Source organism: Oncorhynchus kisutch, unplaced genomic scaffold, assembly GCF_002021735.2.
Source record: "Oncorhynchus kisutch isolate 150728-3 unplaced genomic scaffold, Okis_V2 Okis09a-Okis19a_hom, whole genome shotgun sequence".
NCBI lineage: Eukaryota > Metazoa > Chordata > Actinopteri > Salmoniformes > Salmonidae > Oncorhynchus > Oncorhynchus kisutch.
In genome coordinates, this window is record NW_022261985.1 from 8021184 (window position 1) to 8026183 (window position 5000).

Sequence of the window (5000 nt, forward strand, 5' to 3'; positions counted from 1 at the left end):
CAGGTTTGTCTGTGACGACCGGTCTCTATAGCCAGACTGTCCTCTCTGGGCAGCCAGGTTTGTCTGTGACAACCGGTCTCTATAGCCAGACTGTGCTCACTGAGTCTGTACCTAGTCAATGTTTTCCTCAGTTTTCTATCAGTCACAGTGGTCAGATCCCTGTCTCTCTCTCTCTGTCTCTCTCTCTCCTGTGAGCTAGTGCCCCAGGCAACATTGTGGAACGCACAAGGAGAATATAGTCCACATCCCATCCAGGTAGTGTTCAGATTGTCATTCCAGACTAGTGGGAGTGAGAATGCGGCCCAAATTGCACCCTATTCCCTACATAGTGCACTACGTTTGACCAGACCCCAATGGGCCCTGTAACCAGACCCCAATGGGCCCTGTAACCAGACCCCAATGGGCCCTGTAACCAGACCCCAATGGGCCCTGTAACCAGACCCCAATGGGCCCTGTAACACAATCACTGTCAGCTCATCTGGGCCCTGTAACGCAATCACTGTCAGCTCATCTGGGCCCTGTAACACATTCACTGTCAGCTCATCTGGGCCCTGTAACACATTCACTGTCAGCTCATCTGGGCCCTGTAACACAATCACTGTTAGCTCATCTGGGCCCTGTAACACAGTCACTGTCAGCTCATCTGGGCCCTGTAACGCAATCACGGTCAGCTCATCTGGGCAATGTAACACAATCACTGTCAGATAATCTGGGCCCTGTAACGCAATCACTGTCAGCTCATCTGGGCCCTGTAACGCAATCACTGTTAGCTCATCTGAGCCCTGTAACGCAATCACTGTTAGCTCATCTGGGCCCTGTAACACAGTCACTGTCAGCTCATCTGGGCCCTGTAACGCAATCACTGTCAGCTCATCTGGGCAATGTAACACAATCACTGTCAGATGATCTGGGCCCTGTAACGCAATCACTGTCAGCTCATCTGGGCCCTGTAACACAATCACTGTCAGCTCATCTGGGCCATGTAACACAATCACTGTCAGCTCATCTGGGCCCAGGTAGAGATGAGTAAATACAACTTGTGTAGTGAGGCACTGAAAAAATGTGTTGCGCTGTAGTCAATGTAATTAGATGTTTCTCTGGAGTTAATCAAATTAAATGTTTAGCTCAAGTGAATTTATACCTGAATCATCTACAGGGAGAAAGGGAGGAGGGGATAGGTTGAGAGAGGGATGGATGGATGAGCAGGGAGAGAGGGGTAGAGATAGGGATGGATGGAGGTGGAGAGAGAGAGGTAGAGAGACTGATGGAGGGAGGGGTGTATAGATGTATGAGCAGGGAGACAGGGTAGAGATAGGGATGGATGGAGATGGAGAGAGGGATGTATGTATGAGCAAGGAGAGCCGAGTAGAGATAGGGATGGATGGGGGTGGAGAGAGAGAGGTAGAGAGACTGATGGAGGAAGGGGTGTATTCTCCTGTGTGTGTTCGGCCCCCTACCTCTTCCTTGGTCACTTAGTGAATGATGGTTTTCTGGGCAGGACCACTGGGGCTTTTGCTATGGGCCATCGTTAACTACCTGCTCTGTCATAGTATGGAGGCCAGGTACTGTAAGTGTCCATGTTTATGGGATGTGATGGAGGCCAGGTACTGTAAGTGTCCACGTTTATGGGATGTGATGGAGGCCAGGTACTGCAAGTGTCCATGTTTATGGGATGTGATGGAGGCCAGGTACTGTAAGTGTCCACGTTTATGGGATGTGATGGAGGCCAGGTACTGTAAGTGTCCATGTTTATGGGATGTGATGGAGGCCAGGTACTGTAAGTGTCCACGTTTATGGGATGTGATGGAGGCCAGGTACTGCAAGTGTCCATGGTTATGGGACGTGATGGAGGCCAGGTACTGTAAGTGTCCACGTTTATGGGATGTGATGGAGGCCAGGTACTGTAGTGTCCATGTTTATGGGATGTGATGGAGGCCAGTACTGTAGGTGTCCACATTTATGGGATGTGATGGAGGCCAGGAACTGTAGGTGTCCATGTTTATGGATGTGATGGAGGCCAGGTACTATAAGTGTCCAAGTTTATGGGATGTGATGGAGGCCAGGTACTGTAGGTGTCCATGTTTATGGGATGTGATGGAGGCCAGGTACTGTAAGTGTCCAGCAAGGGCACATATTTCAGCCTTGTGGGAAAAAAACGGACAAAGAGTTGACAAAAGCTTACAGCACCTGGTATTCCAGGCAGTCTCCCATCCAAGTACTAACCAGGCCCGACCCTGCTTAGCTTCCGAGATCAGACGAGATCAGGCGTACTCAGGCCGGTGTGGTCGTAAGCGAGAAACTATCTCTTGGTGCACTATGTTAAGTGAAAGTGAGTCTGATTAACAGCTGTTGCATTTTCACCATTTAGATAAGCATCTTTGTGTCACTCAAAAAGTGGAACAAATTGCATATACTGTAGAAATAATTTGTAGCACAGATTGTTGGATGAAATACAAACTAACCTTGCTTACTTATTTCAAAGCAAGGGCACATATTTCAGCCTGTGGGAAAAAACGGACAAAGAGTTGACGAAAAGCTTACAGCACCTGGTATTCCCAGGCGGTCTCCCATCCAAGTACTAACCAGGCCCGACCCTGCTTAGCTTCCGAGATCAGACGAGATCAGGCGTACTCAGGCCGGTGTGGTCGTAAGCGAGAAACTATCTCTTGGTGCACTATGTTAAGTGAAAGTGAGTCTGATTAACAGCTGTTGCATTTTCACCATTTAGATAAGCATCTTTGTGTCACTCAAAAAGTGGAAGAAATTGCATATACTGTAGAAATAATTTGTAGCACAGATTGTTGGATGAAATACAAACTAACCTTGCTTACTTATTTCAAAGCAAGGGCACATATTTCAGCCTTGTGGGAAAAAACGGACAAAGAGTTGACGAAAAGCTTACAGCACCTGGTATTCCCAGGCGGTCTCCATCCAAGTACTAACCAGGCCCGACCCTGCTTAGCTTCCGAGATCAGACGAGATCAGGCGTACTCAGGCCGGTGTGGTCGTAAGCGAGAAACTATCTCTTGGTGCACTATGTTAAGTGAAAGTGAGTCTGATTAACAGCTGTTGCATTTTCACCATTTAGATAAGCATCTTTGTGTCACTCAAAAAGTGGAACAAATTGCATATACTGTAGAAATAATTTGTAGCACAGATTGTTGGATGAAATACAAACTAACCTTGCTTACTTATTTCAAAGCAAGGGCACATATTTCAGCCTGTGGGAAAAAACGGACAAAGAGTTGACGAAAAGCTTACAGCACCTGGTATTCCCAGGCGGTCTCCCATCCAAGTACTAACCAGGCCGACCCTGCTTAGCTTCCGAGATCAGACGAGATCAGGCGTACTCAGGCCGGTGTGGTCGTAAGCGAGAAACTATCTCTTGGTGCACTATGTTAAGTGAAAGTGAGTCTGATTAACAGCTGTTGCATTTTCACCATTTAGATAAGCATCTTTGTGTCACTCAAAAAGTGGAACAAATTGCATATACTGTAGAAATAATTTGTAGCACAGATTGTTGGATGAAATACAAACTAACCTTGCTTACTTATTTCAAAGCAAGGGCACATATTCAGCCTTGTGGGAAAAAACGGACAAAGAGTTGACGAAAAGCTTACAGCACCTGGTATTCCCAGGCGGTCTCCCATCCAAGTACTAACCAGGCCCGACCTGCTTAGCTTCCGGAGAGATCAGGCGTACTCAGGCCGGTGTGGTCGTAAGCGAGAAACTATCTCTTGGTGCACTATGTTAAGTGAAAGTGAGTCTGATTAACAGCTGTTGCATTTTCACCATTTAGATAAGCATCTTTGTGTCACTCAAAAAGTGGAAGAAATTGCATATACTGTAGAAATAATTTGTAGCACAGATTGTTGGATGAAATACAAACTAACTTGCTTACTTATTTCAAAGCAAGGGCACATATTTCAGCCTTGTGGGAAAAAACGGACAAAGAGTTGACGAAAAGCTTACAGCACCTGGTATTCCCAGGCGGTCTCCCATCCAAGTACTAACCAGGCCCGACCCTGCTTAGCTTCCGAGATCAGACGAGATCAGGCGTACTCAGGCCGGTGTGGTCGTAAGCGAGAAACTATCTCTTGGTGCACTATGTTAAGTGAAAGTGAGTCTGATTAACAGCTGTTGCATTTTCACCATTTAGATAAGCATCTTTGTGTCACTCAAAAAGTGGAACAAATTGCATATACTGTAGAAATAATTTGTAGCACAGATTGTTGGATGAAATACAAACTAACCTTGCTTACTTATTTCAAAGCAAGGGCACATATTTCAGCCTTGTGGGAAAAAACGGACAAAGAGTTGACGAAAAGCTTACAGCACCTGGTATTCCCAGGCGGTCTCCCATCCAAGTACTAACCAGGCCCGACCCTGCTTAGCTTCCGAGATCAGACGAGATCAGGCGTACTCAGGCCGGTGTGGTCGTAAGCGAGAAACTATCTCTTGGTGCACTATGTTAAGTGAAAGTGAGTCTGATTAACAGCTGTTGCATTTTCACCATTTAGATAAGCATCTTTGTGTCACTCAAAAAGTGGAAGAAATTGCATATACTGTAGAAATAATTTGTAGCACAGATTGTTGGATGAAATACAAACTAACCTTGCTTACTTATTTCAAAGCAAGGGCACATATTTCAGCCTTGTGGGAAAAAACGGACAAAGAGTTGACGAAAAGCTTACAGCACCTGGTATTCCCAGGCGGTCTCCATCCAAGTACTAACCAGGCCCGACCCTGCTTAGCTTCCGAGATCAGACGAGATCAGGCGTACTCAGGCCGGTGTGGTCGTAAGCGAGAAACTATCTCTTGGTGCACTATGTTAAGTGAAAGTGAGTCTGATTAACAGCTGTTGCATTTTCACCATTTAGATAAGCATCTTTGTGTCACTCAAAAAGTGGAACAAATTGCATATACTGTAGAAATAATTTGTAGCACAGATTGTTGGATGAAATACAAACTAACCTTGCTTACTTATTTCAAAGCAAGGG

General features: G+C 46.0%; 3 non-coding genes and 5 pseudogenes across 3 annotated transcripts; all 8 read right to left on the reverse strand.

The window, feature by feature from the left end:
• Positions 1 to 2175: 2175 nt before the first annotated feature.
• Positions 2176 to 2293, reverse strand: LOC116360668 (uncharacterized; annotated as a pseudogene).
• A 241-nt stretch (positions 2294 to 2534) lies between these two features.
• LOC116360643 (5S ribosomal RNA) lies at positions 2535 to 2653 on the reverse strand. The gene has a single exon (XR_004207038.1). It is a non-coding gene; the product is annotated as a 5S ribosomal RNA (ribosomal RNA).
• A 242-nt stretch (positions 2654 to 2895) lies between these two features.
• LOC116360655 (uncharacterized) lies at positions 2896 to 3013 on the reverse strand (annotated as a pseudogene).
• Positions 3014 to 3254: 241 nt separating this feature from the next.
• Positions 3255 to 3372, reverse strand: LOC116360660 (uncharacterized; annotated as a pseudogene).
• A 241-nt stretch (positions 3373 to 3613) lies between these two features.
• Positions 3614 to 3724, reverse strand: LOC116360674 (uncharacterized; annotated as a pseudogene).
• Positions 3725 to 3965: 241 nt separating this feature from the next.
• LOC116360654 (5S ribosomal RNA) lies at positions 3966 to 4084 on the reverse strand. Its single transcript, XR_004207049.1, has one exon. It is a non-coding gene; the product is annotated as a 5S ribosomal RNA (ribosomal RNA).
• A 242-nt stretch (positions 4085 to 4326) lies between these two features.
• On the reverse strand, positions 4327 to 4445 carry LOC116360666 (5S ribosomal RNA). Its single transcript, XR_004207050.1, has one exon. It is a non-coding gene; the product is annotated as a 5S ribosomal RNA (ribosomal RNA).
• A 242-nt stretch (positions 4446 to 4687) lies between these two features.
• On the reverse strand, positions 4688 to 4805 carry LOC116360656 (uncharacterized; annotated as a pseudogene).
• Positions 4806 to 5000: the final 195 nt, after the last annotated feature.